General features: G+C 42.7%; 1 protein-coding gene across 5 annotated transcripts in view; it reads left to right on the forward strand.

Moving 5' to 3' along the window:
- FNDC3B (fibronectin type III domain containing 3B) overlaps positions 1-23,427 on the forward strand; it is a 364,378-nt gene that overhangs the window by 109,504 nt on the left and 231,447 nt on the right. Inside the window, exon 1 of one of the 5 annotated variants that reach the window (XM_045030462.1) lies at positions 9,301-9,370. The exons of the other annotated variants lie outside the window; for them this stretch is intronic. The gene's annotated coding sequence lies outside the window, so the exon portion shown is untranslated. Of the gene's footprint in view, positions 1-9,300; positions 9,371-23,427 lie in introns of those variants that run through there. 5 annotated transcript variants of the gene reach the window in all.

Consider the following 23,427-nt stretch of genomic DNA (forward strand, 5'->3'; position numbering starts at 1 on the left):
TTTCAGAAACCAAGAAGTCTGCTAGGCCCTCTTGCATATGCTAGGCCTGATTCTCCTCTCACAGCACTTTCCACAGTCCCTCAGCACCTCTGGCTATATCTCCCCAGCAGGGTTGCTAACTGTCTAATTATGCAAACCCAAGCACCATTTCCCGCTCCTGTTTCTGCCCCTTTCCTGAGGCCCTGCCCCTTCTCCAAGGCCCTGCCCTGCTCACTCCATCCCCCCTCACTCCATCACTTGCTCTCCCCCACCCTCACTCATTTTTACCAAGCTAGGGTGGGGAGTTGGGGTGTGGGCTGGGGCTGAGGGATTTGGAGTGTGGGAGTGGGTTTCGCACTGAGCCTGGGGCAGGGGTTGGAGTGCAGGAGAGGGTGCGGGGTGCAGACTCTGGTTGGGAGGTGATTTCCTTGGTTGGCTCCACGTCGACAGTGCAGTGAGGCTAAGGCAGACTCCCTGCCTGCCGGGCCCTGCACTGCTCCAAGCGGCTGGCACATCCCTGCGGCCCCTGCTGGGAGGGGTTGGGGGGGAGCGGTAATGGGCTCCATGTGTTGCCCACACCTGCAGGCTGCAGGGACCAGGGGCGGCTCTAGGTTTTTGGCCGCCCCAAGCAGTCATGCCCGGGAGGCGCCCCCGAGCCGCGGGAGCAGCGGACCTCCCGCGGGCATGACTGCGGAGGGTCCGCTGGTCGCGCGGCTCGGCTGGACCTCCCGCAGCTGCGGGCGGTTCGCTGGTCCGGCGGCTCTGGTTGAGCTGCCGCAGGCATGCCTGCGGGAGGTCCAGCCGAGCCGCGGGACCAGCGAACCGTCCGCAGTCATGCCTGCGGCAGGTCCGCTGCTCCCGGGGCTCCGGTGGACCTCCCGCAGGCATGACTGCGGCAGGTCCGCCGGCCCAGCCTGCCGCCCCCCCGGGAAACGGCCGCCCCAGGCAGGAGCTTGCCCCGCTGGGCTCTGGAGCCGGCCCTGGCAGGGACGTGCCAGCTACTTCCGGGAGCGGCACGGGGCCGGGGCAGGCAAGGAGCCTGCCTTAGCCCCGCGGCGCCACTGGACTTTTAGCAGCCTAAAATGTCCTGGTTTGGCTTCAGTAGCCTCTGGGAGATAGAGCCCGATTCCAGGACACTCCTGGTGAAACCTACTCCTCTGCTCTATAACTGTGTGGCTTGCTTGACTGATACTTTAAATTTCTCTCAGACTTGAAGTGTGGCCTGCTATCATTATATACAAGTTTTGTAGTTTTACTAACATTATGACATGCGATGCTGTAGAAGACTGGTGACTGAGGCCTTTAAGAAACATATCCCTGCTTGTGCCATGCTCGGCCAACTGTGTTTTCCTCAAGGTAAACTTGAGAGTAAATTGTTAATATTTCATGTTCTCCATCACTGAGCCCAACACTGTACTCCCCTACCTCTTCATTCACATGCCTCTTCAAGATTCTTTAAAACAATAAAGTCAGTGTTGAAGCCTGGTCAGAGGTGCATAACAGATCTTGTAAAGAGTTTTTAAGGGTTGCCTGAGAATTACTTTGGATTGTGTTGCATCATTCTGAGCACAGTGAAAGGCTGCCTTAAAGTATCAAAGGAGAAATCTTGCTTGAGATCTTTTAGAGAAGTTATAAAATGTAAAACTGCAGGCTAAACATTTTCATGAAGGAATGTTCTTGAAAGCAGGCCAGTTTTGTTTACAGCAGCGACTTATGTGACAGTTTGTACTCCAACTTGGAAAGGCCATAAGGATGAGTCACAAATTTCCTGGCTGCTTAGCCAAGGCAAAATAATTAAAAACAATTTTAAGGGTTGGCCAATTCAGCCAGAAAATCATCTTCTCCAGGGAAATGCTTTTTGCCACCCACTCATTCAACAAGACTAGGATTTATTAAATTGTTAAATTTATTAAATTACACCAACATGTAAGGTAGTGGGGAGGAGGACCTTCACATGTTCAACTAACTACACCGTAGTGTTAATTATATTCTATAACTGTCATGTTCAAACTGAGACAAAATGATAAACCAAGTATATATAAAGTTAGATTGGTAGTGGAGACAGCATAGTACAATGGCAGGATCATAGGACCTGGAGTTAGAAGACCTAGGTTCTGTTCTTGGTATTTCTGCTGGTTCAAGCATGACAGGACCGTTCACTTAACCCTTTTGTGCCTAGTTTCACCATATGTATAATGGGAATAATGATGCTTTCCCACCTTTGGCAGAGCACTTTGAGAGCTATGGATGAATAGCACATTGTAGGGTTTTTGGTATCTATTATTTCACACTTAATCCTTGTCTTTACTAGTGTGTATGCTGCATAATGTGAACTACTTTACTCAGATGCAATAGAATAGATTTACAACTGAGGTTCAAATATTAATTTGAATTTGCTTTTCAGCCATAGAATTTAATACCAGGAAGGACCACTAGATCATCTGGTCTTACCTCTTGGCTATCAACACCACCCTACACCTTCACACTAAACCCAGCAAACAAAATTAGACCAAAGTATTACATCCCACAAGAGACTAGACAGTTATGTGCCATAGATAGAGAATAGGAGTGACCAAGGTGCACCAATTCATGAGTTCCATGCAATGGCTGGGAATCGATTAAATGCGATTAACCCAGATAATCGTGGCAAGTGACACTCACTCCATGCAGCACAGGCAGGCAAAAACCCCCAAGGACAGTTCCAGTCTGACCTGGGGGGGGGGAAATGCTTTTGTACCCTCCATGTGGTGATCAGTTAGACCCTCAGCATGTGAACAAGAGCCAGCCAGCCAATCATGTGTGTGAGAGAATACTCAGTGTCACCTCAGATTACTGACCCACCCAGTCCAGCGTCTCATCTCCATTTGTGTCATCTCTAATACAGCAAAGAGCAAGTGCACAATGTTTTGTATTAGTTTATTTTCCATGGTGTCCTTTTATTTAAGGATGGGTGTGTCAAGCAAAGGGTGTAGTTGATCTTGTTAATTTATATTTAACAGGTTGTTACATTTGCAGAAACTACATTTTATCTTTAGAAACTTTCTCCAACCGTTTTTTTTAAATAAAATATTTTCACTATTTAAAATAAAGGTATAAAACATTAATTTAAAATAATCAGTAACTGGTTTATTTGATGTATAAATATTTTCATAGGTGCAAATACAATTAATGAGAGCAAAAAAATTACCCCTTTCAGTCTAACCAGCTGTGATGTCTCGGAATAGATATTACAATGGATAAGCAAAAAGTCTTATGCGGCAATGAGCCAGGTGCAATAGTTGGATAATGAAAAATTGTCTCTGCTCAAGTAGGCCTTCATTGCCTGTTGTCTTGTGAGTTCATGTAGTGTAATAGCACACCATGCATGGGGAAAACCAAGAAAAAGTAACCCTCACAATAACCTCGATTTTTCATCGTAATCACACTTGTTCACTGTGGTTGGCTGTTTAACTCTCAGATCAGCATAATGTTGCAGATAAGGACGGTTAGTTCTCAGATCTTGGTTTTCATATTTATGTTAGTGTTTCCAGCAGCCTTGTAGCAGAGATTTCCAAAAGACATAAGGACCTCCTTTCTAGTGCATTTGTAGTCTTCTTGTCATAGTACTGAATCTTCGAATTCCTCTTTAGGAACTGATCCTCTACTGCCCTACACCTTTCAAGATTCATGGATCCTTCTACACATGCCTACCACAACATGTGGTATACAGCATCCTCCTATAGTAACTTTGTGGGTGAATGAACTTACACAGGAAAAGGATAAAAGAGAAAACCACCCCATCATCTGTAGGTAAACACCTGTCACAAAGTGATCACTCTATATCTGACCTGTCAGTCCACATTCTCAAAGGAAACCTGCACATGCACTCAAAAGATGAGCCTGGGAGCTTAAATTCATAACTTTGTTAGATACTAAAAGTCATGGACTGAACTGAGACACCAGATTTATGGCTTATTACAACTCTCAGTTGCTTCCCCTCCTTCCTTTCCTGCCAATCACTGGAGGAGTGTTAATGGGCCACTTCACCTTGAATGGTCCCTTGAAATATGTGTCCACTGCGTATGCTAAACAATCTGTTCAAATCTTGTATTTAGCACTGACACTTGGAGCTAGTTTCCTCGACTTGAAGAAGAGCTCCGTGTAAGGTTGAAAGTTTGTCTCTCTCACCAATAGAAGTTGGTACAATAAAAGTTGTTGTCTCACCCACATTGTCTCTCTAATATCTTGGGACCAACATTGGCTACAAAATACTGCATGCTACACCCATCAGGGGCTCGATCATCTGCATATCTACCAATGTGATATATGCCATCATGTGCCAGCAGTGCCCCTCTGCCATGTACATTGGCCAAACCGGACAGCCTCTATGCAAAAGAATGAATGGACCCAAATCTGACACCAGAAATTACAACATTCAAAAACAGGTAGGAGAACACTTCAAACTCCCTGGTAACTTAACAGACTTAAAAGTGGTAATTCTTCAACAACCAAACTTCAAAAACAGACTCCAACATGAAACAGCAGAACTGGAATTAATTTGCAAACTGGACACCATCAAATTAGGCCTGAATAAAGACTGGGAGTGGTTGGGTCATTACAAAACCTATTTTTACCATACTAATTTCCCTCTACTGTTACTCACACCTTCTTGTCAACTGTTTGAAATGGCCACCCTCGTTATCACTACAGAAGTGATTTTTCCTCTCTTGGTATTCTACTGTTAATTGAATTGTATCATTAGACTGACCCCCCCACTTGGTAAGGCAACTCCCATCTTTTCATGTTCTATGTATATATTTACCTGCTACTGTATTTTCCACTCCAGGCATCTGATGAAGTGGGTTCTAGCCCATGAAAGCTTATGCCCAAATAAATTTGCTAGTCTCTAAGGTGCCACAAGGACTCCTCATTGTTTTTTCTGATACAGACTAACACGGCTACCACTCTGAAACCTGACACCTTGTAGGTCATTTTCACTAGTGCAAAATGCATATAAAACATAACCAAGTCAGAATGGCAGTGTTTTAGGCAAGGTATGCACTATAAACTTGTGGTGGTATAAATATGTCTCTCAGGGGTGTGAAAAATCCACACCCCTGAGCAATGTAGTTTTACTGACCTAACCCCCTGTGTATACAGCGCTATGTTGATGGAAGACTTTCTCCTGTCATAGCTACCACCTCTCAAGGAGTTGGATTAACTGTGCTGATGGGAGACGCTCTCCCTTCGGCGCAGTAGCATCTTCACTAAAGCACTAGAGCGGTGCAGCTGCACCTGTGCCACTGCCGCACTGTACGTGTAGACAAGCCCTCGCTGTGCTCCCTTTGCACAGGTGTAAAGACTCCACAAGATGCAAGAGTCATGGATAGTTCTCTGAAAACACCCGCCCAATGTGGAGCAGCAGTGAAAAAAGCTAACAGAATGTTAGGAAACATTAGGAAAGGGCTAGATAATAAGACAGAAAATATCATAATGCCACTATATAAATCCATGGTGTGCCCGCAGCTTGAATACTGCATGCAATTCTGGTCACCCTATCTCAAAAAACATATATTAGAAATGGAAGTGTGTGTGTGTGTGTGTGTGTTTATATATGACTGTGAACTTTTTAAAGCAAATTAAAATTTCCTTAGGGTTAAAACACACGAGGGAATCTTCATCATCATTCTGTACTTTATACATGGCTTTTCCATATGGGTTCATAACATGAGACACTGTAGTCCAGGGGTCGGCAACCTTTCAGAAGTGGTGTGCTGAGTCTTCATTTATTCACTCTAATTTAAGGTTTCACGTGCCAATAATACATTTTAACGTTTTTAGAAGGTCTCTTTCTGTAAGTCTATATTATATAACTATAACTAAACTATGTAAAGTAAATAAGGCTTTTAAAATGTTTAAGAAGCTTCATTTAAAATTAAATTAAAATGCAGAGCCCCCCCGGACTGGTGGCCAGGACCCGGGCAGTGTGAGTGCCACTGAAAATCAGCTTGCATGCCACCTTCGGCACGTGTGCCATAGGTTGCCTACCCCTGCTGTAGTCCATTGTGAAAGCTGATTTGGTGTCAGTTTGGTTAGTAAACCATACATATCTTAGAGCACACTGGCTCTGTCTGTGATGTAAATGTTTCTGCTATATGTAAGCATCCAAAGTCTTCCCTATAGTGAAGTTCCCTATCAAGCTTTTGTATTTGTTTTAAAAAAAGACCATACATGCATTTTTGCCCTGTATTTCCTTAAGGGAAGAAGGAAGAGCTTTATTGACCTGCATTGTGTACTAACCTGTACTAACTGCCCATCAATATTTCAGTTAGAGGAAGAAGGAAGAGCTGTACAATGGAACCTGCTTAGAGTGAATTTAGAAACAGAGGAACTGTCTCTAGTGAAGTAGCAGGAAAGTCTCAGATTGTTCAGTGCATTACTGAACAGCAAACTGAAAATCTGCTTCCATTGATGCCAGCAGATCAAGGGACGCGATCATTCCCCTCTATTTGACATTGATGAGGCCTCATCTGGAGTTACTGTGTCCAGTTTTGGACCCCACACTACAAGAAGGATGTGGAAAAATTGGAAAGAGTCCAGCGGAGGGCAACAAAAATGATTAGGGGGCTGGAGCACATGACTTATGAGGAGAGGCTGAGGGAACTGGGATTGTTTAGTCTGCAGAAGAGAAGAATTTGGGGGGGGGAGGAGGGGGGATTTGATAGCTGCTTTCAACTACCTGAAAGGGAGTTCCAAAGAGGATGGATCTAGACTGTTCTCAGTGGTACTAGATGACAGAACAAGGAGTAATGGTCTGAAGTTGCAGTGGGGGACGTTTAGGTTGGATATAAGGAAAAGCTTTTTCACTAGGAGGGTGGTGAAGCACTGGAATGGTTTACCTAGGGAGGTGGTGGAATCTCCTTCCTTAGAGGTTTTTATGGTCAGGCTTGACAAAGCCCTGGCTGGGATGATTTAGTTGGGGATTGGTCCTGCTTTGAGCAGAGGGTTGGACTAGATGACCTCCTGAGGTCCCTTCCAACCCTGATATTCTATGATTCTACTGAGAAAGAAAAGTTCTTCTTTCTGTGGAGAGGCTATGGTAGGCACCCGAAAGCAGTATGGCTGCTGTGACTCCCCTGCATGAGGAGGGCCCCAGCTTCAAAGGCCATGTAAGAAGGCTATACAGCCCTGTGTGTACTGAGGAGCTGAACTCTGTGTCAGCTCACTAGGTGGGAGCAGGCGGTGGCACATGCTTGTGTTTGTGTAAGGGAAAGCGGTTGGTGCACAGCCAGCTCCGCAAGAGCAAGGGACTGTAGTAAGGGCCACAGATCAGCTGTGTGTCCCCCATCCTTTAGCTATGAGTTGGAGGAGGATTCTGTCTACTTCATCCCCTTTTTCTTGGGCTCTGCTTGAGACAACAAGAACTGCACCCATCAAAGTGGTCTTTGAAATACAAATGAATTTATTGTAGGCCAGATTTTGCCCTAGAATTTAGCTGTTTATTTCTAAAGGCAGTACCGTCAGATGGTTCCGCTCTGCTTTGAACTGGATGAGTGAATCAAGTGTGTATGGAAATTTCCAGGTAGAAATTTTGCATTCCTACAGCTTCTGTTCCCCTCCTCCCACCTCCACCGGCCTGCCAAAGTTGTGCAACAACAACAAAAAAAATCAGTCTGTGGGAACACTTTGCAGTCTTTTCACTTGCCTGTAAATCTCCTGAAAATGTGGCGGTGTTTATAATGAAAATACTACCACAAGCTTTATTTTAATGGTGAAAATGGTGTTTCTTTAATGTTAAATATTTTACTGTATCTGCTGTAAAATAAAACTCTTGATGCATTCAGTCACTGAAGAAAGAGGGTCCCTGGAGGCCTTTGCCAATAACAGCACAAAGATATCCATCCTGAACAGGCATACAAAGGGCTTCTGTGCTTGATTTGTTTTGTGTACCTTTCACAAAGGCTGTAAACTGAGCTTTGTGGGGAAAGTATACAAAAATGGTATGCTCAGGTTGTAGTGCAAGCATTTCAAAGGGGCGCAGTGGTGTGCCTACAGCAACCGGTTTTAAAAATTCATCACATAATTAACTTGAAGATAGGCTTAATATTTGTTAATGTTTCTTTGAAATGCATCTGGGAAAGCATGTTTGATATAACCTCAGTGAGAGCTGAGACATGAACATATTCTACAAGAACGGTATATAGTTTTATTCTAATGTGAGTCATCAAATGAATGTGTAATATTAATGATAATTCTTTTCCATCCAGAGATTTTGATATACTTAACAAATGATAAGTGTCATAATTTCCCTTTTACTGGTGGGGAAATTGAGGCCCGGGGCAGCAGGAACTTGTCTCAGGCCAGGCAGTGAATCTGTGGCAGAGTTGAGACTAGGACCCAGGTGACCACTAGTCTAATCTCAGGCTCAAAGCACAAAGAAATACTGCCTCATGTAAAATAAATGTTTGTGCTACATGAATGGGCAAATGTGTTAGTCTCAAAACACACGCTGCAGTAGAGTGAAGAATATGCATGGGAGAAAAACAAATTCTTTTGACATTCCTTGAAGCAAATACAGCTGCATTAAACATTTTTTTAAAAGCACAGTGGCATTTCCCTGGATAATCAGAATTACAGCTGAGCATGAACAGCATGGCATAGTTTTGTCTGGAGTTAATTTACTTAAAGTGTTGCAACACTGATTATTACCCAACACAAAACAGCTGTATTCATTACTAATAGAGGCAGTTTGACAAAACACCAGCATGGATTTTTCCCACAAGTAACAGATGTGTACAAGAGATTGCCATCCGCCTCCCTCACGTTGGCTACATCTGCAAACCGTGTAATGCTCCTATGGACTTGTAGGTGTGGTGTTTGCCATATAGCTTTCAAGAATAGATGCGTTTGTTATAAGCGTATGATGGAATAGTTGTGTTGTGACTCAGGGTGATCTATCAGCTGGAAAATTTTAACATCTTGTAAGAAAATGTTTCTGCCTTATTTTTTTAGTACTAAAATATTTTGTGGATGCAAACACACACTCTGTTCCCAACATGTATACCAAGCACATCTAAATAATTTCCTAGGATTTCGTTACTGTTAGTTGGTAAACAGATGATTTAAAGGATTTACAATTTGCCACGCACCTCCCAAGTTTTCCCTGGAAGTGGAACAGTTTTCTGTTGAGTACACATGGGAAAATATGTATTGTACAGCAGAATGCACGTAAGGAAACTGGTAGTAAGAATTCATTTCCCCACTCCCAACCAAAACAATAATAATTCAATGCTTGATTGGCAAGCAGCAGTATAATATGCATCTGACATCACAATGGTCAGCATTAAAGGTCAGCAGTCAGCTAGAGTATCTAACAAAATGGCCTGAAAGAACACTGTGCTTGACAATCAAAGTAAGTTTGTGTAGCCAGGGAGGGAAGGAAAAAAAGCTGGTACTGTGTAGAAACCTAAGAGGGCACAAAAAGTTCGTTATTACTTGTGATTGTCTGAAGAACTCATTTTTAAAAAAAAAACAAAAAACCCAAACCTTCCTTTTTGAAAGATCACATATTGAATAGTTTACTGTGATCAAAATAGCTTTTTAGAAGTTGGTACAATGCTTGAACATCAATGAGTAGTTTGATTTCCGGTATCAATGGGGTCATCTGTTTCACAGCTGCCTTACCAGCTGATAGTTGGTGAATTTTCATATCCTAGATTTTGGAGAAGTTTCTCAGATGTTTACCCTTCGAGCTGTCAGAGAAATGCAAGAAACTTAGGACTGCTGGTTGACACTAAAAAAGCTTTGCTTGAGGAGATACCTATAGGAGATGAATGATAAGAATAAAGGATAAAGGGAAAATGTATCCAGAGGAAAAGCTTGAACAATACAAACAATCCTGAGGGGTTGCAGGCAGTGTTCCCTCTAATATTTCCCACCTATTTGCAGAAAGAATTTTGTTACGTACACCAGTATGGAGGTGATGCGTGACACATCACCTTCATATCGGTGAACATAACAAAATTCATGTGGTGGGGGTGGAGGCGAGGAGTTTGGAGTGCAGGAGGGGGCTCAGAGCTGGGGCAAAGGGTTGGGGTGGAGGTGAGGGCTCTGGCTGGGGGTATGTGCTGGGGATGAAGGGCTCGGGGCTGGTGTGCGCTGGGGAGATAGTAATGAAACTACTCTGATGCCTAGAAGAGGAGCAATAGGACAATACTTAGGCAAAACTCTCAGCAGGTCAAATGAAATGCTTTTAGGGGATTATCTGTCAAGTGATCAGGCAAAAAGACCTATTTGTTCACTTGAGGCTTCTGATCAACAATAGATCAAAATATTTTTCTGATTATTCCTATTAACAATCATTCTAAACCAGAAGCTTTTTAAAAAAAATAATTGAAATATGCCCAGCTTGCTACTCTACTTTCATTGGCAGTGAACATTTTAGAGCTCAAACTCATTAATTGGACCCGGGCTCTATAAATACAGTTGAGGACACACAATTCTGTTGTCAGAAGAATGAAAATACATTTCTCTCTCAAACCATTCATTTTAAAGCTAGCAAGTGACAATAAGGGATAATCTGTTGGCTTTCCATCTTGGTTAGATACTTTTCTAGATAGCCAAACCTTCCAGAGAGTATAAACAAAGTATTCATTACTATAGGTGCTTCCTGTGATGAGATCCCCAGGATACTACCTGGAACTGGGCTATCACTGAGCTCCCTCAACTCTCCAGCCTCAGCTGTCTATCACAGTGCTTTGCTAGTGATCAGCAGCAAACCCTTCCAGGTGTTATCACTCAGCACAACAGCATGTGGAGTCCCACACTCAGCTAGATTGCATGAATGCTCCCAGAGCCACTCATGAATCACACGGAGAAAGGCACCAGCCAATTCCTCCCAGCCTTACACGCCAGAGCTGTACAGTCTTGCCCTGGTCAGAAGCTTGACCAGTTTAAGTTTATTATGTGGTACTCTCCATGTTGAGGGAGAGGGGGTCTTTGTAACCTGAGCTGGGATTTCATAAGCACTTCAAGCAAAATACACTGTTTTAGGTAAAGTATAAATCAGATTTATTAACTACAGAAAGATAGATTTTAAGTGATTATAAGTGTCACACTCCCCAAACTCTATTACTGCTGATACCCTGCATTCATGGATTTAACATAGTTGTAAGAACATCTGAATTAGATGTATCCCATTTCAAGCCTCACTCTTTAATAGTATCAACATTTAAAAAACACCCAAAGTTTTAGCTGGACAATATGTACAGCTGCAAATCATCATGCCTCCCTAACAGTACATTTTTCTTGATGTCTGACTAGTGCAAATATTTGCAAGATGATGATTGTCAGCAGTACTTTTCTGGATGTGGATGTTCTGTTGATGTATTAACACTGCATTGCAATAGCGAGGATGATACAATTCAAGAAAAAGAAACCCTTTTGTCCCAGATCCTAGTGAATACCCCTTCCAGCTACCCACTAGATCTGCTGTGCAGAGAATCCAAGCCTCTGCTGCCCTGGATCCCCAGAGTGTTTCAAGCCCCTGGAGCTTGAATGGAGTCCAGCCACTTCCCCAATCTCAGAGTCTGTAGTTACACTCTCAGGATGCAGAGCTTGTATCTGCCATCCCCCTCTGAGTGTTGGAACCTGCTGTCCTGATGCCTAGCCCCCCTGCGTGTGTCCCTGACCCATCCTAAAGGATGGACCTAGAGGATCCTATGGACATTTATTGCCAAAATCTGTTTTATTTCAGTGCTGTAAATCCAGAATAATTCCACTGACTTTTCCATCTCAATGTCATAAATCTGTTGGACAGAATTTTGTCCTAGACTCTTTTGTTGCAAAAGTTGGAAATCATTAGAATGACCTATCCCCCCTTCAACAGATGCCAGTGGAGAATTCTTTATTATTCGTTGGTCTCCCATGGTTCTGAGACCAACTGTCATGATAATGTCATTAAATAATTTAAAACATTGATTACAGTTCAAATTTCATGGACTTCAGGCTCGGGTTGTTAAATCAACACAGAAACATGGGAGTCCATAGGAGCTTGGGCGTTTTATTTCCCTAGCAAAGTTACTGACTTCTAAAAGCTTATATTGGTCACCCATACATGTTTCAAATTTGTCAGCATTTTATAGAGTATTTTATATGGTGTGTTTCCCTATGCCAATAGCTATTTTAGCCATGCCAATAAGCTTACTAAGCTGTGACTTTTATTTTCTTGCCACTGTTTATAACTGTGTCCTTTTATAACAGAGAGGGATCAGTATTGCCGGCCCTAAATGTTCAAAAATCATGAGTCAGGCTCGCAAAAATCATGAGATGATGTAAAAATAATAGATTTGGCGTTCTTTTTATTTGCCTTTTGATTTTGGGGCCTTTAGGGGTGCACTGGGGGTCACATTTTGAATCCTTCTCCACAGTCATGAGGGCAGGAAACTTGCTTTTTCTTTAAGAATGAAGGCTGAAATCATCACATATCCACTTGACTTCAGGAGCTGGGGCTTCAAGGAAAACAATAATTATCATGAGATTTGTGACAAAATCATGAGAGTTGGCAACTGTTCTTATTACAGATGGGCCCAAGCTACAAAAGTAAGATCCAGATCCAAGTTTCCTCAGAGTTTGGGGTGTTCAATTTGGGGGTTTGGTTTGGTCCATGACAGAGAGAGATGACAGCTGCAGGGTTGGATCAAGACCTGTCCTTTCCCAGATTACAGGGGTGTTTGGATCCAGGGTTTTGTTTCAAGCCCATCGCTATTCCATACAATTCCTATACCTCAGATCTGACGATATAATACAGAAGGAAAGTCATACTGAGTCATGTTGCACAACTGATTTCAGTTTTGGAATGCTTTAATTGCACGTCATGTGTTTGACACACAAAAAATTAATTAGGTCTCCACTTAGATGAAGGGAGTAAAGCAAGATCTAGCCAGTCAAAGATGATAATTATAAATTGCATTCATTTTCTTTGCTAAAATCTTTTAGGTTTTAACTATAATATAAAATCATTCAAGCACTTTCTTTGTGTGGACAGATCTAGGGGCTTGTCTAAACTTAAAACACCGCAGCAATGCAGTTGTGCTGCTGTAGTGCTTCAGTGAAGATGCTACTTATGCTGAGAAGGGGATCTCTCATTGGCATAGGTAATCCACCTCCCCAAGAGGCGGTAGCCAGGTTAACCGGAGAATTCTCCCATCGATCTAGCCGGTGCTGTCTACACCAGGGGGTTACATTGGTTTAACTGTGTTGCTCATGGGAAAGGATTTTTCACATCTCTGAGTGACATAGTTATACCAACCTCATTTACTAGTGTAGACCAGGTTTGAGAAAACGGGGCATGTCAAAGAACGTGGAATTCTTTATTTAAATACCTCTGTGATTGCTTTGTCTTAGATTTATATATGAAATGCAAGGAAGCTGCTTATCGCTTTCGTTCTGTGGTGTTATCCTGGGAAATGTGTATCCTAATATCTATCTTTATCTCTGTCTTTATCTTTTCCCCATCTCTGTGTTCGTCTCAACTGCTATTTATATATACACAGTGCGTGCTATTTACTGTGCTTATCTGAGTGAACAGGCACTGTAAACCGTTTTCATTCCAAGGCTAATTCCATTTTTGCTGAGATGCAAAGGTCGTCATAATCAATGTGCACAGAATGACGTGCCAGTCCTGAAAAGCAGTGCAATAGCATGCACATTCAGAGAGAATCTGATGATCCAAATGTGGCAGAACAGAGTCAGGTGTAGACAGAATTGGATCATGTCTGCTTCCCCTTCAGCAGCCATACCCATCTGTTTGGATTATATCAGCAATGACCTCTCCAGTGACTGTCACATAAGAAAATGTTAAGTTGTAGTTATAAGCAGTAGGAAATCTGAGACCTCCATGTGAATTCCTAGATTTCCATTTCCATTTTTTTGTTTTATAGTCTTTTTATATTTTAGAGTATATTTTCCAGCACTCCTTAAAGAGCTAATATATATTTTTAAAATGTTGTAGCACATTCATGTGTAACTACACATTTATTTTTGCACCCTGTTTCCAGAATTGACAATATAAGAACGTAATTAACCATAATTTTCAAAGCAGGATGCAGTGGTGCACTTGCAAAAATGTGCACGCAGCACTGTACATTCAAGGGCCCATATTTGCATGTACATATCAGGTGATAGCACATAAATCTGTTTTGCATACACAGTTGCCTGGTTTTCTTGCTCAAATGCAGGGTTTTGTGTGTGTAGATTCTCCCCCCCTTCCCCCCCCCCGCAAAACAGGTGTGGTGCCATTTTTACAGGTGCCCTTGTTCTGGATAAAAGGGGGATGTACAGTGTGATGGTTTAAACTAGTGTTTGTTTACTTGTAGAGGCACCTAATGTCCTTTGGCCTTTAGTTTGTGTCTTGCTCTCCTGTTGGTCATCCATCTCATAGTTAAGTCAGATTCATGCTAAGAGGATCCATTAGGTCTGAGCAGAAGAGTTGTGATGTTTTGTGAGACTGATTAGCATCAGGATTGCAACTGAAAAGTCACTCACATTTAAAAAAAAATAACTAAACCCTTTAAGAGACTCACCAGGTAAATATCAGTTCAAAATGAAAAGTGAGGGCCCTAATTGTACATCAGGGGTGGGCAAACTATGGTCCATGGACCAGATCTAGCCCACCAGCCATTTTAATCCGGCCCTCGAGGTCTCGCTGGGGAGTGGGGTCTGATGCTTGCCCCACTCCGGCACTCCAGCCGGGGAGCATGATTGGGGGCCGCTTTACGTGGCTCCCAGAAGCAGCGGCATGGGTCCGTTCCGGCTCCTATGTGTAGTGGCACCCAGGGGCCTCCGCTCTGCACATTGCCGCTGCCCCAATCGCTGCCCCTGCATCTCTGATTGGCCAGGAACTGTGGCCATTGGGAGCTGTAGGGGTGGTGCCTGTGGATGGGGCAGTGCGCAGAGCTGCCTGGCTGCGGCTCTGCGTAGGAGCTGGAGGGGGGACATGGCCTCCGCTTCCAGGAGCTGCTTGAGGTAAGTGCTGCCCGGAGCCCTTGAGCTTCTCCCTGCACCCCAACCCCTTGCCCCAGCCCTGATCCCCCTCCCACCCTCTGAACCCCTCAATCCCAGCCCGGAGCCCCCTCCTGCACCTCAGACCGCTCACCCCCAGCCCCACCCCAGAGCCCTCTCCCCCAGCTGGAGCCTGCACCCCTTCCCGCACCCCTGCCCCCAACCCTGATCCCCCTCCCATCTTCCGGAGCCCCCTCCTGCATCCCAGAGCCCGCACCCCAGAGCCCGCACCCCAAACTGGAGCCTGCATCCTTTTCTGCACCCCAACCCCCTGCCCCAGCCCTGATCCCCCTCCCACCCTCTGAACCCCTCGATCCCAGCCCGGAGCCCCCTCTTGTACCCCAAACCCCTCATCCCCAGCACCACCCCAGAGCCCGCACCCCAACCTGGAGCCTGCACCCCTTCCCGCACCCCTGCCCCCAACCCTGATCCCCCTCTCATCTTCCGGAGCCCCCTTCTGCACCCCAGAGCCTGCATCCCAAACTGGAGCCTGCATCCTTTTCTGCACCCCAACCCCTCGATCCCAGCCAGGAACACCCTCCTACACTCCAAACTCCTCATCCCCAGCCCCACCTCAGAGCCTGCACCCCCAGCCAGAGCCCTCTTAACCGCCCCCCCCCCCTCGCACCGCACCGCACTCTCCTGCCCCAGCCTGGAGCCCTCTTCTGCACCCTGAATGCCTCATTTCTGGCCCTACTCCAGAGCCTGCACCCCCAACCAGAGCCCTCACCCCTCCCGCACCCCAACCCCAATTTCATGAGCATTCTTGGCCTGCCATACAATTTCTATTCCCAGATGTGGCTGTTGGGCCAAAAAGTTTGCCCACCCCTGGTGTACATGCTGATCAATGAACGTATAAATGTTAAGAAGGTCATGACTTACAACTCAGAAGAAAATGCATTCCAGCCTGTCCGGCTTTAGAATACCAGACATCCAGTTAACATTTGTGGTTTTATTTACACCTTTGATATTTCTTTTCCTGCCGGAAGCTTGTTATAATCTAAGAATTTCACATCTGTGTGCCAACAAATACTTTCTGGTAGAGACTGACCAAAACTGTTAGAGCAATAGACTGGCAAATGAGCAGCAGCTCCTTGGCAGAGTTCCACCCTTTATCCCTTGCTTGGTTGTCCACAAATGGGATTTTAAAGATTTCATATATAAAGTACTTCATAACTAAACCAAAAGGAAGATGTGCAGCAATACCTGTACCGATTGCACACGGCGCAGTAGGAGGGCAAACCCACTGAAAGGTCAACTGAAAATGCTTTGTTAACTTTTTTTTTTTTTTTAAACACCCTCAGTTATTAACAGAATTGACTTAGAAACAGCAAATCCTGGGTTCAGTATTCAGGGTTTCCACCAAACCACCTAAAAAGAGAGGAACGTTGTATAAGATGCATCACAATTTCTTAAGTTTATCCCTAATTCCTAAAAATGATGTTCTGTTTTCTTTGGGTAGCTGGCTATTATGCTAACTAGGATTCTAAATTCATAGGCCAAATGAATTGTGCACAGTATCTGTTCTTGCATTCCTCCAGTTGCATTGCACCCGGTGCCTTTGAAGCCAGTGGGGATTCTCTGACCCTAAATTTCTTAAGTGGGAACACTAGTACAGAATTGTGCCCTGTTTGCAAGTCCCTTACTAATGTAAGTAATCTTTATCCAGGTAAATAGCCCTACCTACTTCAGTAACACAGCTAGCATGATTGAGGGATTGCTGGCTTCACTCTGTTAATTGTAAGCTCTTGAAGGCAGAGACTGTCTTTTAAAAAAATCTCTACCAAAGGGCCAAGGAAAATTACAGCACTATGTAAATACTTAATAAAGCCCTTGTATTTATTAACAGGACAACAAACAAAAAACCACAAAACTTCTCATGACCCTAAAATTTTCATAGCATTTCTTTGTCAGTGCCTTTCTACATACATCTGGTTAATCTTTAAAATTCTCTTTTTGCCCAAGTCAGACATAAACATCTGGCTAATATGTGAATCCTGTGATTGCTCTGCATGGCAGTCTTGTAATTTATTCACAAATAAGTCTGCAGATGCTAATGAGAATGATATATGCCAGCTGTCATCTTTTCTGTTGTGTCACACTGGTCTCGTCTTATAAGCTCTGTGTTATTTTATTTTACATTCTGAGAAGCTCATTTGCATGTACTTTTCGTAATATTGGGTGCTCAATTTTCAAAGAAGAGTGCCTGCCAAAATTGCAGATGCTGTTCTGCAGCCTAAAGTGTTCATTTGCCTCTGTAAATGCAGAATCGGTCTGCGTTTTTGCAGGCTATTTTTAGAAATTGGGCTCAGTGTGCACATTTCTGACTAGATGAAGCTGTCAAATGAAAAAGTATGTCTAATGCTACATGTTTAAGTGGCTGTATTGTTTTGAAAGATTTACTAGATTACTAAAGTATTTTATGAGGCCTTTGGGCATACGTACCCTATAAATTGAAATGAATTATTATGAGACTTCTCAGATTAAAGTGTAATTTTACCTGCTGACCGCTAAAACATGTGTCACTTTGAAACACGGTGTGAGGTCACGTGTTCTCACTTTCTGATGCCTAAAACCATACTAAAGTGACCTGTTATTTCTTTCTTTAACTTTATTAATATAGTTATATTCCCCTAAAAAGAGAAAAAAAATTGCTATTTCCCTGTTGTGCATACTTAAGCATGCACAGGTTATGTTACATATTGCATAATCAGTACACATTGTGATGCGTAATTACTTGATGAAGTTGGCATGCTGCACTGGCTAACTCAACCGTGAAGGATTAACAGTGAATTAAATTTTAAAAAAATATTAGTTCTGAATGTGTCCCTTTTGGTTTTATACTGCTACATTATTATTTTGCAAATGACACAGTATTGTTTAAATAATAATGTAGTGCTTTTCATCAGTAGATTTCAAAGCTTTTTACAAAGGAAGTCACTGTCATTATTCCCAATTTGCAGTTTGGGAAATTGAGATACAGAGGTGAAGTAACTTATCCCAGGTTACCAAGTAGGCCAGTGGCAGTACCGGGAATAAACCTCAGCTCTCTTCAGTCCAAGCCCAGTGTCCTATCCACTAGACCACACTTCCCCATATAATTGATAATGAATAACACATAATAGGCTTAAACTTGAAAAACTGACTCTCAGAACTTGTTGTTACTTAGTCAACTGACTACAATGGGATGCTTCTCTGGATATGAATTACCCATGTGAATGACAGCTGCAAAATTGGGCCTAATTTTTGCCTTATTTTAACCCTTGAATATAATACTTAATTGAACAACTAGTGCTCCTGCTATAACATTGACAAACAGTATATCATGTTGAACCCACATAAGGTTATGTGGAGTTCTCTTGTTGTTTTGCAGGACTCGAACTGTAACCATTAGTGCTGTGTGAAGTATCACACGTACTTTGCAGGAGTTCATATAAGCGTTTCCTTTGGTTTTTATCTACATGGATTCGAGACACCACCAAGTTTCACTCTGAGGTTTCAATAAAATACAAAAATTCACATTGTGACACCACTGAAATGGGCAAAATTCAGACTGAACCACGTGAAAGAGTGATTTTTGCGGGATATGGATGCAAATTCATAAATATATAGAGGTTCGTTTTGAAAGGATCATGAATTTTAGCAAATCTTTCAGCAACAATTCTGGTCTGAAATTTGAGTTGGTGACAGCAAAACTCTGCATGGTTATGCTTTTGTCTCCAGTGAGCAGAAGGCCACCACCAAGGTTACTTTGCATTTCATAAACCCGGTACTCTCATATGATAAGTGTCACATGCCCAGCAATGTGAATGGCCGGGGAAAATGCAGACTTGAATTCAGCATGGCACTCCTGTTTCCTCCAGCTGGATGCTGTCTCTCGGCATATGGGAAAACAGGACACATGCAATCCTTCCACAGGATTAACAGCAAACGTGTAAGCATTAATATGCTTTTGAGCTGTTTTATAATGAGTATAGTTTTTCACTTTAGAGTATCTATTATTGTGTCGAGAAATGGAATCTGTTGATTTGGAAGCCTTATTGACAATGCTTATTTCTTGCCATTTACTGTCTGCCAAACTGCCATGTACAGTTATGCTAGCAACAGATTTCTGACAAACTCACTCGAGAATTTAGTTGCTGTTGTCATGATACTGGCCTGATGGTGCCAAAGAATTCTAGGAATTCTAGATATAGTGTGGTTGTCATTCCTAGGAATTCAATAGTTCTGTAATGTGATAGGATGATGTAATGGTAAGAATGGCTGTACTGAATCAGATGGTCCATCAAGCCCAGTATCCTGTCTTCTGACAGTGGCCAGTGCCAGATGTTTCAACGGGAATTAACAGAACAGGGTAATTTATTGAGTGTTCCATCCCATATAATCCAGTCCCAGTTTCTGGCAGTCAGAGGTTTAAGGATACCCACAGCATGGGGTTGCGTCCCTGACCATCTTGGCTGATAGCGACTGATAGACCTATCTTCTATGAACTTATCTAATTCTTTTTTTAACCAAGTTATGCTTTTGGTCTTCACAGTATCCCCTGGCAATGAGTTCCAAAGTTTGTGCATTGTGTGAAAAAGTTCTTCCTTATCTTTGTTTTAAACCTGCTGCCTATTAATTTAATTCCTTAATATTTACTGTAATTACATTAATCATGGTGAGTTCATTTAATATTAATGCAGCTTTCTTAAAAATTTCCCCTGAAATTAACTAACTAGACAGGTCTTTTAAAGAGCTATCAGTACCAGTATTTTCCTTTGATAAAACAAGTCTGTCAGTAGTAACTGTTCTCTACAAAGTGGATCCAGACTGCTGGCACTTAACATTGAAAAGGTTGCAGAGCAGTTTTTAAACTAAGAGCTGTGGGAAAGCTGATTGCTGCAGAGGAGCACAGGGATCAGACAGAGACTTCTCTTAGAGGAGAGTCTACTGATAGAGATTCTCTAGGTTTTAGTCAGGAGGAGAGGATGGAAGAGGATAATGTAAGGGCCAGATCAGACGAGAAACATTCACATAAAAAAGAATGACACATAAGAAAAGGGCTGACAAATAGTGACAGGTTTTTAAAATGCTTGTGCACAAATGCTAGAAGTCTAAATAATAAGATGGGTGAACTAGAGTGCCTTGTGATAAAGGAGGATATTGATATAATAGACATCACAGAAACCTGGTGGAGTGAGGACAATCAATGGGACACAATCATTCCAGGGTACAAAATATATCCGAAGGACAGAACAGGTCGTGCAGGGCATGGGGGGCGGGGGGGGGAGAGAGGAGGGGGGAAGTGGCACTATATGTGAAAGAAAATGGAGAATCAAATGAAGTAAAAATCTTAAATGACTCCACAAGTTCCATAAACTCTCTATGGATAGTAATTCCATGCTCCAATAAGAATATAACAGTAGGGATCTATTATCGACCACCTGACCTGGACAGTGATAGTGACTATGAAATGCTAAGGGAGATTAGAGAGGCTATCAAAATAAAGAACTCAATAATAGTGTGGAATTTCAATTATCCCCATATTGTCTGGGTACATGTCACCTCAGGAACTAAATGCAGAGACAAAATTTCTCGATACTTTAAATGACTGCTTCTTGGAGCAGCTGATACAGAAACCCACAAGGGCAGAGACAACTCTCGATTTAGTCCTGAGTGGAGCGCAGGAGCTGGTCCAAGAGGTAAGTATAACAGGACCGCTTGGAAATAGTGGCCATAATATAATCACATTTAACATTCCTGTGGTGGGAAGAACACTTCAGCAGCCCAACACTGTGGCATTTAATTTTGGAAAGGGGAACTATGCAAATGAGGAGGTTAGTTAAACAGAAATTAAAAGATACAGTGACTAGAGTGAAATCCCTGCAAGCTGCATGGACACTTTTCAAAGACACCATAATAGAGGCCCAACTTCAATGTATACCCTAAATTAAAAAACACAGTAAAGGAACTAAAAAAGAGCCATCATGGCTTAACGAACATGTAAAAGAAGCAGTGAGAGATAAAAAGACACCTTTTACAAAGTGGAATCAAATCCTAGTGAGGTAAATAGAAAGGAGCCTAAACACTGCCAAATTAAGAGTAAAAATGTAATAAGAAAAGCCAAAATGGAGTTTGAAGAACGGTTAGCCAAAAACTCCAAAGGTAATAACAAAATGTTTTGTAAGTACATCAGAAGCAGGAAGCCTGCTAAACAACCAGTGGGGCCCTTGGATGATTGAGATAAAAAAGGAGCACTTTAAAGACGATAAAGTCATTGTGGAGAAACTAAATGAATTATTTGCTTCAGTCTTCACGGCTAAGGATGTTAGGGAGATTCCCAAACCTGAGCCATCCTTTGTAGGTGACAAATCTGAGGAATTGTCACAGATTGAGGTGTCATTAGAGGAGGTTTTGGAATTAATTGATAAATTTAACAGTAACAAGTCTGGACCAGATGACATTCACCCAAGAGGTCTGAAAGAACTCAAAAGTGAAATGGCAGAACTATTAACTGGGGTTTGTAACCTGTCTTTTAAATCAGCTTCTGTACCCAATGGCTGGAAGATAGCTAATGTAACGCCAATATTTAAAAAGGGCTCTAGAGGTGATCCCAGCAATTACAGACCGGTAAGTCTAACATCAGTACTGGGCAAATTAGTTGAAACAATAGTAAAGAATAAAATTGTCAGACACATAGAAGAACATAAATTGTTGGGCAAAAGTCAACATGGTTTCTGTAAAAGGAAATCGTGTCTTACTAATCTATTAGAGTTCTTTGAAGGGGTCAACAAACATGTGGACCAGGGGGATCCAGTGGACTTAGTGTACTTAGATTTCCAGAAAGCCTTTGACAAGGTCCCTCACCAAAGATTTTTAAGTAAATTAAGTTGTCATGGGATAAGTGGGAAATCTTTTCATGGATTGAGAACTGGTTAAAAGACAGGAAACATGGTACGCCCACATCTTGAATACTGCGTACAGATGTGGTCTCCTTATCTTAAAAAAGATATACTGGCATTAGAAAAGGTTCAGAGAGGGGCAACTAAAATGATTAGGGGTTTGAAACGGGTCCCATATGAGGAGAGATTAAAGAGGCTAGGACTTTTCTGCTTGGAAAAGAGGAGACTAAGGGGGGATATGATAGAAGTATATAAAATCATGAGTGTTGTGGAGAAAGTGAATAAGGAAAAGTTATTTACTTGTTGTGATGTTGCACCCTATAATGCTTTATGGGAATATGACATAACTGGAATATGTTTTATGCTACATATGCCATGTAACATATCTCTTCAAAGGTTATGATCTACTGAATATATTTATCGTATTTGTATGCATGTGTCATTTTTGTACTCGAAGTTATGAATATTGGCTTTATACTTGTTTAATTTTAAATAGCCTCAGGGAAGCAGTTGGTCAGCTTCCTGAGAAGAGACTATTCTCAGTAAGTGCCCAATCAAGAAGCCCTTAAGCCAACAGTGAACTTGGAGACGCCAGTCCACATCTGAGCTTTCCCAGGAATGTGGCTTGGCTGGTAAGGAACTCAGTCATGCATGGACATGTGACTTGCACGTGACTCCAAAACTCCATCTTGGAGCTGGACTTTGCATGGGGGGAGGGGGTCTCCACCCACAAGAGAGAGTCTATTTAAGGCCCTAGGAGACCCCCTCCATTTTGTCTTCAGCTGACTCAAGTGATAGCCTCTCCACCCCAAAGGATATCTGAAAGAAACTGGAACAAAGGACAGTAACTACAAGGGGGGTGAGTGATTGCTGGACCCATACTAGAAGGAGACTAGTCTGTAAAAGGAAACTTACTGGAATACCTCTGAGGGTGAGGTTTTATCTGTATTCAGTTTTCTTACTGTATTAGGCAGTAGAATAGACTTGTATGTTTTATTCATTTTGCTTGGTAATTCACTTTGTTCTGTCTGTTACTACTTGGAACCACTTAAATCCTACTTTCTGTATTTAATACATTCACTTTTTACTTATTATTTAATCCAGAGTATGTATTAATACCTGGGGGGAGGGGCGGCAAACAGCTGTGCATATCTCACTATTAGTGTTATAGAGGGTGAACAATTTGAGTTTACCCTGCATAAGCTTTATATAGGGTAAAACGGATTTATTTGGGGTTTGGACCCCATTGGGAGTTGGGCATCTGGTTGTTAGAGACAAGAACACTTCTTAAGCTGGTTTCAGTTAAGCCTGCAATTTGTGGGATGTGGTTCAGACCTGGGTCTGTGTTTGTAGCTGGCAAGCGTGTATAGCACAACCAGGCAGGGTTCTGGAGTCCCAGATTGGCAGGGAAAGCAGGGGCAGAAGTAGTCTTGGCACATTGGTTGGCAGCCCCAAAGGGGTTTCTGTGATCCAACCCGTCACAGTTGTTCCCATAATATAAGAACTAGGGGCAACCAAATGAAAT

This window comes from Mauremys mutica, chromosome 9 (genome assembly GCF_020497125.1).
Source record: "Mauremys mutica isolate MM-2020 ecotype Southern chromosome 9, ASM2049712v1, whole genome shotgun sequence".
In the NCBI taxonomy this organism is placed as follows: Eukaryota; Metazoa; Chordata; order Testudines; family Geoemydidae; genus Mauremys; species Mauremys mutica.